Source organism: Meriones unguiculatus, chromosome 17 (assembly GCF_030254825.1).
Source record: "Meriones unguiculatus strain TT.TT164.6M chromosome 17, Bangor_MerUng_6.1, whole genome shotgun sequence".
Classification (NCBI taxonomy): Eukaryota; Metazoa; Chordata; class Mammalia; order Rodentia; family Muridae; genus Meriones; species Meriones unguiculatus.
In genome coordinates this window covers 61,998,394-62,012,656 of record NC_083364.1, presented here as the reverse complement: position 1 = coordinate 62,012,656, position 14,263 = coordinate 61,998,394, and the positions used below count along the sequence as shown (strand labels likewise).

The 14,263-nt window shown below is 36.9% G+C and overlaps 1 protein-coding gene across 7 annotated transcripts in view; it reads left to right on the top strand.

The window, feature by feature from the left end:
- The window catches only part of Epha6 (EPH receptor A6), a 955,104-nt gene that overhangs the window by 273,991 nt on the left and 666,850 nt on the right, over nucleotides 1–14,263 (top strand). The window lies entirely within an intron of this gene.

The window sequence follows — 14,263 nt, the reverse complement described above, 5'->3', positions numbered from 1 at the left end:
AGGCCCTCTCTGTTAGGCTTCTGTCCTGTTCCCTCTTTTGATGTCCATACTGTTTGCTTTTTTGAATGAAGACTGATCATCTTACCCAGGGTCCTCCTTCTTGCTTAGCTTCTTAAGGTGTAGAGGTTTATTTTTACTTCTTAATCACTTTTCAGTTAATCAACTAATTTGTTTCTCACCTCAGTAACAAAACGGAAAAGGGAAAAGCTTTGCCTTTGAAATAATCAGAGTAAAATTGAACATTCTCACACTGTAGGCATTTCTTTCCTTTATAGAACAACACTGTTTAATCTACTCTGCAAATTATTAATTTTATGCAGATTCATAACATAACAGCTAAATAACAGTCTTCATGCAAAAATGCATAACTTTTCAGTTTAAAGGATATTGTCCTCTTCAACACTTACGTTGTCATTTAGATATACATTGAATAGACAAACACCCCTCAAACTATTTCATATTATGATGCCTGTTTAAAATAAATTTGCCACTCAATGATTTTATCAGCTATGGAATTAAAAATATTTGTCTTGCTTTAATTATTGTGCGTGTTATGTGTATGTGTGTGGGCAGGTGTGGGCAAGTGAAAGTGGATACAAATAAATGATTGAAGATTTTGGATACACAGACCCTGATGATAGAAGTATTCCTGAGCCTCCGATTGTGGGCTCTAGGAACCAAATGAGTTTTCAGCAAGAATATAAGTATTCTTTTTTTTATTCTTTTTTTAAATTTTTAATTATACTTTATTTACTTTGTATACCCCCTCTAGTTCCCTCCCTCCTCCCTTCCCAATCCTTCCCTTCCTCCTTCTTCGCCACACACTCCCCTCTCCAAGTCCACTGGTAGGGGAGGGTTTCTTTTTCTTCCTTCTGATCCTAGTCTGTTAGGTCTCATCAGGAGTGGCTGCATTGTCTTCCTCTGTGGCCTGGTAAGGCTGCTCCCCTCTCAGGGGGAGGTGATCAAAAAGCAGGCCAATCAGTTCACGTCAGAAGCAGTCTGTTCCCATTACTATGTAACCCACTTAGACACTGAACTGCCATGGGCTACTAGAAATATAAGTATTCTTGATCTCTGAGCCCTCTATTTAGAGCAGTAGTTCCAAAACTTTCTAATGATACGACCTTTTAATATAGCTCCTCATGTTGTGGTGAAGCCAGCCATGAAGTGATTTTCATTGCTACTTTGTAACTATAATTTTGCTACTGTTTTGAATCGTAATGTAAATATATGTATTTTTCAGTGACCTTAGGCGACCCCTGTGAAAAGGATGTTAGACCCCCACAAAGGGTTCGTCACCCACACTTTTACTATCACTGGATTGCACGCTAGTAAAATATTTGTAGGTCTCTCAGCTAAATGATACACAGAAGTTAGTAGAGCAATTGGAGCAAATACTTTAGGGTGTTAGTGTTCGTAGGCACCGCGTCCCAAAGCAGAATTACATGTCTATTCACTGCTCCTGTTAGTCAATAACAAAACTGACTAAAGAATGCCTAGTCTGAGGGAGAAAAGCCTGAATGTCACAGAATGGAAGGTTTTGTTCGGGCACAAGGTGATGTGGGTGACTGAAAGTCGGAAAAGCTGTGGGGTAGCGTGGGGCATGGCGCCTCCTCCTTCTCTCCTGCTACCACAGCGCTGGGGAACTTTCAGTGTGACGGTTGTGTTCAGGCTTATGTGGTGGGCTACTTCGGGAAAACTGAATCTCAAGTTCAGTGGCTTAGAACAGTTTTAAAAGTGACGTTATATGCCCAGTAGTGGTATGGCTGGATCTTGAGGAAGCGCTATTCCTAGTTGTCTGAGAAAGCGCCAGATTGATTTCCAGAGTGGTTGTACAAGTTTACATTCCCACCAGCAGTGGAGAAGGGTTCCCCTTTCTCCACAACCTCTCCAGCATGTGTTGTCACTTGAGTTTTTGATCTTGGCCATTCTCATGGGTGTAAGGTGAAATCTCAGGGTTGTTTTGATTTGCATTTCCCTAATGGCTAATGAGGTTGAGCATTTCTTTAAGTGCTTCTCTGCCATTCGGTATTCCTCTACATAGAATTCTCTGTTTAGCTCTGTTCCCCATTTTTTAAGTGGATTACTTGGTTTGCTGCTTTTCAGCTTCTTTAGTTCTTTCGGGTCCGATGCTCTTTGGGTGGATGACACCTAAATGAACATCTGTACAAAGTCCCAATTTATTTCTAATATCAGAGATCAGACCTCTACTCTTGCCTGATGCGTCTAAAACAAAAAGGGGGAACTGTAGAGAGCTGCAGAATGCTATGCCTTAAAGATGGAGCTGGTTTCCGCCTTCCACCTTCCCGATGGTGAGTGCTCTCTGTCAGGAACAACTCCACATTTGGCTAAGGCCGAGGATCTGGCTTGCTTCCATGTATGTGGACCTATCTGCATTGCCCCCGTGGCACGCCTGGGTTGGCTACCCAGAGGCTATTTAAGCTGTGGGCTGGCTTTCCCCGGGGTCCGAGGATTGTTCAATGTTCCTGAATAAACTGCATTGAAAAAAAAAAAAAGTGACGTTATTTCAATTTAGTGTTAGAACACTGAAACAAAAGGCGATTGAGTACATCCTGGGCTCTGTTACAAGACAGAAGTCCGTCTTGCATTTTACAGATGGGACAAGGGTCCAGTTACCATGTAGGTATGTATACAGAAACTAATTTATTTAGACAATGGAAAAATATAAGTAATATTCCCCTAAGGAATGTGAGCTTGTTTCATGCACATTTAAAATCGCTTTTTACTCTTTTCTTTCTTTCTTTCTTTCTTTCATTTTTTTTTTTTACAGTTAGAATTTCACCATAAATGAAAGTTATGACCATGCCTTAGATCAAAGGAGGTTGACCTAGCAGATACCAGGGGCTCTGTTAATGGGCATCTTACTGTTTAATGTGTTTGGCATTTGTACAGCTTTCATTGCTGAACACTGGCCAGCTCAAACAATTTAGAAATATTTCTCTCTCACTTCCACTAAAACACAAATGTTTCTAAAGGTTACAGAATTAGTAAGCTACAAGATTCCATTTGGAATTTGATGTGAGTCTAAATATCCATATTGACATTTAAGCCACTGTAACTCAAGGAGAAAATTCCTATTTTTTTTTTTGAGAATTTATTTCTTTTTTTTTAACAAATACTGGACATACACCCAAATGATGCTCCACCATACAAGGACATTGCTCAACCAAGTTTGTAGCAGCTTTATTCATAATAGCCAGAAACTGGAAACAACCTAGATGTCCCTCAACAGAAGAATGGATACAGAAACTGTGGTATATTTACACAATGGAATAATACTCAGTCATTAAATACAAGAAAAATCATGAAAATTTCAGACATATAGGTGGAACTAGAAAAGATCATCCTGAGTGAGGTAAAACAGACCCAGAAAGACACTCATGGTATGTACTCACTTATAAGTGAATTCGTCATGTAGTACAGTATAGACATAATACAGTGCATAGAACTCAAGAAGATAATTCTGATGGGCATCTTAGGCTTCATGTGGACCCACTATTTAGGGGAGTGGGGGATAACTCTGAGATGTATTATGTCACCTGTTTTTTGATCACTTCCCCAATGGAACTGCCCTACCAGGCCACAGGGGAGGAGGATGGACTCAGTCCTCCTGTGTATAGATGAGCTGGGATGTTAGGGTAGGGGGCTCTCCTATTCTGAGGAATAGGGAGGAGGGATGTGGGATAGAAGGTGGGACTGGGAGGAGAGCAAGTAATGTAAATTGATTTAGTTAATAGAAAAATGAAGGAAAAAAAGCAGTTGGTTATTTCCATAACATCAATGCCACTGCTGCACTCTCAAGCAGAGCATATTAGTGGTTTTTGTGCTCTGGGGATTTTTGCTGATGCAAAACCTGCAACCCAGACTAAATACCTTTCCCAGTGAATAGCCCCCCTCTACCCCAAATGCACAAAAATCCACAGTATTTGAAGTCCATCACTTATTTTGCACAACATTTCTAAAAGAGGGCACTCAAAAAAGATAATTTCAAAACCACCCTTTCTACTGTCCTCTGGATGTTATTGGTCCCAAACTCAATGAATAAACATAGTCATGAAATCTATAGCATTACTCACATGAACATTAACAAGCCCTTCTAACTGAGGAAGCTCTAGGGTCGACAGGTAAAGTCCACTTCAAACATTGAATAAGTTTATTGATCTGCAACTAATTAAAAAGTTGAGTGATTCATTTATAGTGTTTTCACCTATCTAGTTTTAGGACTTCTAAAAAAACTAGCAACATTAGTGCACTCACTGAAAACAGAGAAAAACCGGGTGTGGTGATGCCTTTAATCCCAGTGTTCTGGACACAGAAGCAGGCAGCTCTCTGGTCTAAAAAGCAAGTTTCAAAACTGCCTGTGCTGTTGTACAGTGGAGCTCTGTCTCTAAACCCACCCCAAAGGGGGATAAAAAAAATAACCTCACAAAGATTATTCTCTTTACTTTCTGAATAAAGAAAAGAGCAATAAATTATATGGAATTTTCATCTGTGTATTTAATTGCTTTGTAGTGCACTGTAATCTACAATGTGAGTACTGTTTTTTTGAAGTAATTCTATTTAATTATTATAATTGCTGTGTATATCTTATATCCTAATAAAAATATCAATGACCTTTTTGACAAATTATTAAATTTCCCTTGTTAGAACAAAGAATAGGGATTTACTTTAATCCAGTTGAAAGCTGCCCCTGAAATTTCGTGTATGTTACTAATTCTTTTATCTTTTTGGTTAGATTTTTTTGACAGGTGTATTTTACAAAGAACGCTATCTTAAAACTTTTTGAAATTAGAAAAGCAGAAGCAGTGCAGAATCAAAGTGTGTGAGTTATCGCTTCATATATTTTACACATTTACTTATAGATCACACTATAAATTCATATTTTTCTCCTGCAGGGCATAACTGTACAAAGCAAAGGGTGGTTAGACATTGTGACTCTTTTTTTGTGGCTCCCATTTATAATGTATGGTGAATATATTCAGCTCAGTGAGTGCATAAATTACCTCACATGTAAGATTTGAAAATTCAAGAAATGGAAGGGAAAAGGTAACTGACAATAACTGAAAAGCAAATTCTAATTTATTGCCTCGTATGACCTGGGTTTAATTTGTTTACATTTCACAAGGGAAAACACAATTTACCATGTTCTCTTTTATATAGTGCACATAAAACTGAAATATTGTGTTTCTGCTTGGCTAATGGAGTCATTACCTCAATTTTAAACATCCTGCACCTGAAATGGGGATTCATAATAAACTCATTGACTAAGCAAAATTACCACAAATAAAAACATTTTTTATGTACTTGGAGACCAAGAAAAACACATGTTGTAAGAGAATAAAGAAAAACAATGTTATAAGAGTACAAAGAAGTGCTTGAACCCCTTTCTAGAGCAAGTAAAAGCATTTATACAATATACATATAACATTTATTATTCATTTGGCAGGCATCAACATTTGACCAAAACCTATGCTATATTTTTTAGATACGCACCGTGATTAAGATATTACTGAACTTTCCACATTTTCTGAGACAAGTAGCATGAATAGACAATGTCCAAAGAAGACTATGGTGTGTGATTTTTCACTCTGACTTCTCTACAGACAATACAGTGATTTCACAAAGAGATTTTTCTTAAAATCTTTACAATAATTGTAAAGTTCTATAGTATCAGCATGACTTTGTAGATTAGATATAATGGAAGCCACTAAATGAATAGAAACCATTGTTAAGGCCTGTTAGCCATGAATGAGAGGACTGCCAGCCATTGAAATGAAAGTTTATACTTTTCCTTTTGTAACTCAAAATAGATTTCTTTCGAATAATATATTGTGATTACAATTGCCACTTCCCCAACTCCTCCCAGATCTTCTCAACTACACCACCCAACAGTACCCATACCTTTTCTTTCTCTCTCTCATTAGAGCATAAGCAATTCTCTCAAATAATAATAATGATAGTGATAATAATATAATAAAATAAGATAAAAATTAAAATAAACGAACCAAATAGACAAAGGAGGAAAAAAAAAAAGAACCAAAGGGGAGGGAAATAAAAGAAATACATGCAGACTCGGAGACACACAGCAACCCACAATAATAAAATCAGAAACAACAGAATATAAATAAAAGATCTGTGAGGTGGTACTACTGCTACTACCAACCGTAAGTGGTAAAACCAGACCAAGCAATTCGAGAGAAAAGACCTCACACTCTCACATGGTTGATCAACAATTTCAAAGGACTCAGTCTGAGCCACTATGTCCCTAACTAGACTATGCAGAAAAAAAATAATCTGTATGCACAAATGATATTTTATATCATATTTGATATATGATATTTTATATGATAGTTTATGTTTCACTGCATAAGATGTCCACATAGAGTACCAAAATCATGTTTATATCAACATTACAAAAATAAGTACAAGCTCACCATTTAGTAATTTAGTGACCTTGTGAGATACTCTTCATTTTTCTAATTTTCAGTTTTCACTTTTGTATGAATAAAATAGTATTTGTATTGAAGGATTACTATCTTTTTCAAATGAGAGGAGCCATTTCTACCTACTATGCACATATTAAATGCTGTTTGTTCTTCTCTGAATGTTTGAACTATGCAGCCTATTTTGTTGTTCCCAGTGATGCTCCTTTTCTAGTTATAATAAAGTACAAAAAGAAGGACAACCCTTTTAAATAGAGAAATTCCCTGTGTCTGTAACTTTTAGCTACTGAGGAAAAGGTGGCCCAAATGCCTGCTTTTGTTCCTGCTGTTTTTGTTGGAGGAGGCCCAGCTGATGCTGATGAATTGGGAATCATTGTGAAGGATAGATGATTTGGTGCTCTGAAATACTCAAAGTTAAAAGTTTTTGTTTTAATTTCAATGAAAATATTTTTAACATGTCATCATCATGACAGGTGATTGGATAACTCTTTATCTTAAAAGGCATAATGTAGATTTTGGGAACCTTTGCTACATTCACTCTTCTTAGTTATACAATATTCCTGTTAATACCAGGTCTTATTCTGTACTATTCACTGTACCAAGCAGCGGGGATATCACAGGAAGTGCTGGAGAGACAATGAGTAAAATATCAATTACCAAAGAGTTTCACATCAATTGTATTTGGACATCATACCCTTGGATCCAGTGCATGGGAATCCTTAACTTAAGGTAGCATTCTATGCTGGAGCAAAACAAGTTGTTTGAACCCCTTCTAAAGTATACACCTTTAGTATGCTATATTTTTTCAGAGGTTCCGGAAGTTAGGATAATATTCAGAAACCTGACTGTGACATTTTTCTCGGCATAAATATTATCACAGACATTGCCACATTGGGTTACCTAAGTTTGTTTTTAGCATATGTAAAAAGCTGTTTACTGATGTGGTAGGAGACCTTGCCACTGTTTAGGATAAGTACCTGATAAAAGAAACCTCATTAAAATATTGAACAATTCTGTTCAGAGCAGTAGACCACCAAGAGAATTTGGGTAGAATTGCCAGAGGACATGTAAGGACCATCGTGGGTCCTGGTGTCTTATTCCTCTTCTCATATCACTTGTATTAGAATTATATGCTACAACCACTATCTATACTTCCCAATACATTTTCACTGATACAATATGAAACTTTTTACCCTTCACAAAATGATTCAAAGACCCAAGTCCCTGCCTTTTAATGGCTACTGCCTCATATAGATCCTCCAAGCCCACTGTATCTGTTTAGCAGTTACAGAGCACAAAGAAGGTCTGGTAGCTTATTAAGTATCTTGACCTGGAACTGACAGTATGCTCCTTATTTATGAGCAAAAAGTTATCAGCAGAGCTATCTACACAAAGCTAGGAAATAAAATCCCTGGTAATATAACTACTTCCTGCTTCAACTCTACATTTAGAAAGATTGTATAATATCTCGAGAACATCTAGTCTAGCCATTTTATTGAACTGCACAGCCTTAAAACATGAATTTCTGTAATTCTTATTCCAGAATTTGAAAGAGAGAGAGAGAAGAGACAGGCTTTGAAGATTAATGGAGATGCATGTGGCATAATCACCACTATCATGTGCTCTGTCAATGTACATGACATGGTTATTTTACCTCCCTTTATTTAGGGTAATATAACATTTATTTCTTATTCATACTGTATAATGCTCATTTTATGAAATCATGACTATTTGATAATGTCTTTATTTTATGAATATTTCTCCCTACAGGAGTGGTAATATCAAGTATTTTCTTTTCACAATCTGAGAATCTGTCAAGAAAAAACAACTATTTTAAAATGACCAAAATGGTTCTCTTCAGCCAATAGCTGCAGCTTCATACACAGAACAAGACTGTTTACATTTCTAAAGTATCTTATTTGTTATCGACATTAAAGAGATGGCTCAGCCTTTAAGAGCACCTGCTGCTCTTCCAGAAGACCGTGTTTCCATTCCTAGTACACAAATAGTGCATCTCACCACTATCCAGCTCCAAGCGTCCAACGCCTCTTCTGACCTCTGTGGGTTCCTGAATACATGCGCTGCACATACATACACCCACATATACACAAATGCAGGTAAAATAAATAAGTAAATATAAAAAAATATGTGTGTGCACTGTGTGAGCATTTGTTTATGTGGGTGCGTGTGTTTGCCTGTATGCAACAGAACGAGATATGACATGCTTGTGGAGGTCAGAGGACAACTGTCAGTGATTGACTCTCACCTTCCTGATATGGAAGGGTCTTTCTTGTCGCTTCTGTGCTCAGGCTAACTGGCCTGTAAGATTCCCAGCTCCACATTCTTTGCCCTGTACCTCCCATCTACAAGCTCTGTGATTACAGATGTGTGCCTTTACATCTAGCTTTTTTGGGTGTTAAATCAAGGTCCTCAGGTTTTCTCCATAACTAATTTTGCTGATGGAGCTATCTAACCAGTGTAGAAAGCTTAATGGGCCTAGGTCAGGATCAGTTCATCCTTACTGCCACCTGTATACATGACATCAGAAAACCTAGAATAGCACAAGCCAAAGACCACACAAGTATCAAACAGACATGGCCTTTCAACAATGTTTCACTGATCCTAATTCTAAAATATATTCTTACTGTGAATGTACCAAACAAGGTACATTTGTATACTACATGGCAATTTTGTGTTCATATGAACATTTTGAAATGCTAAAACAAATTATCATATAGTTTTTTTTTGTTTACACAAATGACATTATTTGACACTTTTCCTAATAAAGCTAAAATACCTTGAATAACAATTACGAAATCAGAGAATTACCATATGGTTAAGAGAGCCCAGAGTGGACCCAGAATGGACTGGTTCAACCATTGGCATCTGATTTGAATAAGCTGCTTCTCCAGCTTGGGATTCTGAGATCTGTGCAGCTTTGCTTGTGAAGGCCCTGAGATCCCCAACACTAAAACTGCAAAATATACAGAAATCAGTAAATAACCCCAACTTAAATTAAAATATTAGCACCAAACCAATCAAGATATATGTACTTAGGGAAGAAATTGAGAAGGACACTAGAAAATGGAAAGCCATGTACATTCATGAATTAAAAGAATTATTTTTTGTGAATGACTATTTTACTTAAAATAATATTCGTAGTAACAAAATTCCAATGACACTATTCACAGATTCAGAACATTATAATGGTAAAACTTATAAGACAGCACAGAATACTTAAATAGAAAATACAATACTTAAATAGAAAAGGCAACCATTAACAGAAAGGGAAGCTGGAAATATATTAACACATTTTCTCAAATCATACTACACATAAGTAATAACAAAAAGCAATGATTATACAGGAATAAAAATAAATACATAGATCAGTATATTTATAGAACATAGAGCTCAGATACAATCACATGAAGCTGTAGACTCCTAGTTTTTTACACAGGTTAAAAAAAATGTATATTGCATAAAAGAGACTCATTAACAAATAGTGCTGAGAAAACTGGATTTCTACACATAGACCATACACAAAACTCTCCTAAAAATATGCCATATACCTTAATCTGGAACTTAAATAGATAATACACTTCAAGATATAGGTGCAGGCAGAGATTTTTGGACAAAGACCGCAAAGCCCAGTAAATAATCACAAGAAAATTTAAAGGATATCACCTGAAATTAGATAAATTCTATATGGTAGTAGAAGGAAAAGACTGCCCACAAGATTGGAGAAAAATCTGTGTAAACTGAATTCCTACTGGGAGTTTAATATCTAAAATTTGCACAAAGCTAAAAGATATCTTGTGGAGACCAAGCAGAAAATATTTCCAGTCATTAAATAAAAGAACATCATGTACAGCTCAATATAATGATCATGATATTAGATGTAAACAGTAACTTTTAATTTTTTTCCATTTTCATTATAGCTTCTGTCATAACAACCATTTTCTCCATTTTATATTGAGAAACAAGAAAGTGTCAAGTTAAAATCAACTGTCACCTTTTTTAAATTATTTCTTTTACTTTTTGAAATTAGAATATAATTACATAATTTTCTTTTTCCTTTTCTACGTATTATATTGTCTCATTAGTTTAACTTCAATCCAAAATTTGAAAACAGGAGTGCCAGGCCACCATTTTTTCATGAGTTATTAACATTTCTCACATATTAAAATCTGATTATTTTTAAGCTTTCAATGCTTAAAATATAAACAAGAAATATTAAAATGTCAAGTGTGTCTCATTCTGATTACTATTATAATTTTAAAGTTCTTGTTTCGCTACTTAAGTTACTATTTTAGGTTTCACATTTTAAAAACTAACACTTTAATGGAGAAAATTTGCAAGAAAACAATATTTTTAAATAAAAAAGAGGAAAATAGGGAAGCTTGGGTGTTACATGGTTAAAATAAGCGTATACTGCATAGAATAAGGCAAAACAAAAAAAAAATATTAAGTACTTTGGATAAGGAGACCTAATTTCTACATCTGACTCTTTCACCAGGTATGAGATAATGAGATAATCCTATCATTTAGGATCTGGTTTTTATTAGCTTTAAAATACAAAACTTCATTTGATATTAGTGTAAAATTTTAAAAATTAAATAATAAAAAATCTCTATTGAAGCCAATATATAAATGGAAAAGTAATACATATTCTTTCTTTTCTCTTTCCCCTTTCTTCTTTCTTTCTTTCTTTCTTTCTTTCTTTCTTTCTTTCTTTCTTTCTTTCCTTCCTTCCTTCCTTCCTTCCTTCCTTCTTTCTTTCTTTCTTTCTTTTTTCTTTCTTCCTTCCCTCTTTCCTTATTGGGGGTTCAGAGACCACAAACATGCTACAGGGCGTATGTGGGAGCTCAACTTGTTGAGTTGGTTGCCTCATTTCACCACATGGAACCCAGGGATCAAACTCACGTCATCAGGCTTGGAATCCAATACCCGTTCCCGGTTAAGCCAATTTTCAGCTTCCAATCTCTTCCTGATCCAAGAAAATTTCTTAAGTATGGTAACATTTAGTTGGGCTTGGCTGAACACTGTGATCTTAACCACTGAAGAGTCTAAGACAGCAGAATAGTGGTTCAAGGCTAACCTGCATTTCATAGTGTTAATAGTGAGACCCTGGTTTATAAAAGAAAAAAAAAAAAAAACAGAATTTCAGTAGAAACAAAAGCCATTCCAGGGGGCATGATGCTTTCTCTTTTCAATAGAAATATCTGCTTTTAGTCAAGCATGTAGCTACTTAAAATAATCCTACATTTTCTATCATCATCATCAGCTATGTGTGCCCACATGAATAAACTATATCCAAAAGAATGTGAGTGACTCTCATATTACTGTGTATCATCACCTTACAAGCCTAACTGACAAATGGTTAGGTCTCAACCCATGGTTTCATACTCAAGAAGTCTATGGAGGGTCCTTGTATTTCTGGCAATGTACTAAATGGTATTGGTGCATCTGAATCCCGGGTCTACATTTGTAAATCTGACTTTTTCCATCATAATGCTCCTGTCATGAATGTGATCATGTGTAATATAGAGCCTCATCCTAAGGATGGTTGATAAGGCACCTAACTTGAGAAGCTATTTCAGAAAATGTTAATAAAAGCATCTTTTAAGTTGAAGGTTTAAATTTTAGTTTAATAAAGTTAGTTTATGTTTGTGTATATGTATATAGAGAAAATGTATTTGTAAAATATGTGTATATATTCATATTAAAGATATATTTATATTCATAGAATCTTAATGAATAATATACTTAGAGTTAATGTGATCTATATCACTATTCACCTACACACACACACACACATACACACACACACACATACACACACACACACATATGGAGGTTCTGACATTTTCATTGCACAGCTATATTTAGAGCAGTTTAGAAATCTATTATGGTCTCTATCTATATTTTTAATCCATGGGAATTTCATTGCAGTGCATAAATATGTTCAGGCGTAATGATTAATAATGAGATTTACTGTCTTCATGGGTACTGAGAGTACTTGGCCTTCCACCTCATACCTTATTATTTTTCTAAACCACTGAATATATCTCAGCAGGGGAATATAACCTGTCATGAGTTCTGCTGACCTCGGCACTTAAATTCTTAGTGAGACATGCAAGAGTAAAGTCAGTAGATTCCGGTTGTGCTGCTTTTTGTTTGTTTTTCTTTTTGTTGTTGTTATTGCTGCTGCTGCTGCTGCTGCTGCTTTTTTGGATTAGTTCAATTGATAAAATTCTGGTCTCTTACATGATTCTTATATTGTTTTAAGATTTAAGTAAAAAGGAATGGCTTTAAAATCACCATCTCAAATAGGAAACACAGTTGGTGTTTAATACTTCATAGAAAGAGCAAGTTTTGGTTTGCTCAGCAAAGCAGGGCTCCTAAGGGCTCACAGAGACTGAGGAGCAATTATCCAGCCTGCGTGGGTCTGTCCTAAATCCTCTGCGAATGTGTTATGGTTGTTAGCTTGGTGTTTTCATGGCACTCCAGTGGGAGTGGGTGTGTCTCTGACACTTTTACCTCGTCCCGGGACCGTTTCCTGCTACTGGGTTTCCACTTTCAGTTGACAGCCCTGAGAGGCCTGTTCTTTTCTCAAGAGAAATGGAGAAGTGCATCAGGGGAAGAGGGGAGGTGGAGGGTCTGGGGAAGGGGGCAAGCGGGGGTTGGAGTGGAGCTGAGGAATGGAGGTCGGGAAATGGTGGTTGGGAGGTAATGCATGAGAGAATAATAAAAAAGTAAAAAGCGTAAACCGGATTGAAACGTTGCACTAGTTTAGATCGTCTATCTTCCCTAGGCACAGGTATTAAAGTTTCGTTCACCAACGGGTGCTACTGGAGGCGTGAGAGTCATGGGCAGAGTCTAGTAGGGTGTCCTGTTCTTCGCGGCATGCCACTGACAGAAAGCCTGGGGTCATTCTCTCACACCCGATGATGAAGTGAATGACCCTGTTGGCCTCACAGTCTCTCCCTGATTCACTGTCCTGCCACATGACCAGATCAAGGATTCAGCTGGTCTTGGACTAGAACTTCAGACGTTTATGAAAAGATATCTTTCATTTTTAAAAAATCTCCATTCATTCATATTGGGAGAGAACGAGGGAGGGGGCTACAGTTGGGATACAAAGTAAATAAACTGTAATTAATAAAATAAATAAATTCTTAAAAAGCAAAAAAAATATTTTTATTTATTACAATTTATTCATTATCGCAACTGTAATGTCCTCCCTTTTCCCTTTCCAATCCTACCCTCTTTCCCTGGTCCCCTCCCAAGCACCTTCCCACATCCACAGTTACAGGGCGTCCTCCTCCCCTTCCATCTGACCCTAGCCTATCAGGTGTCATCAGGACCAGCTGCATTGTCTTCCTCTGTGGCCTGGTAAGGCTGCTCCTCTCTCAGGGGGAGGTGATCAAAGAGCCAGCCACTGAGTTCATGTCAGGGAGAGTCCCTGTTCCCCTTACTAGGGAAGCCACGTGGATACTGACCTGCCATGGGCTATATCTGAGAAGGGGTTCTAGGTTATATCCATGCATGGTCCTTGGTTGGAGTGTCAGTCTCAGAAAAGACCCCTGTGCCCAGACATATTTGGTTTTGTTACTCTCCTTGTGGAGCTCCTGTCCACTCCAGGTCTTTCTATCTCCCCCTTCCTTCATAAGATTTCCTGCACTCTGCCCAAAGTTTGGCTATGAGTCTCAGCATATGCTTTAATACCCTGCTGGGTAGAGTCTTTCAGAGGCCCTCTGTATCCATTCCTCAACTGAGGGACATCTGGGTATTATTCC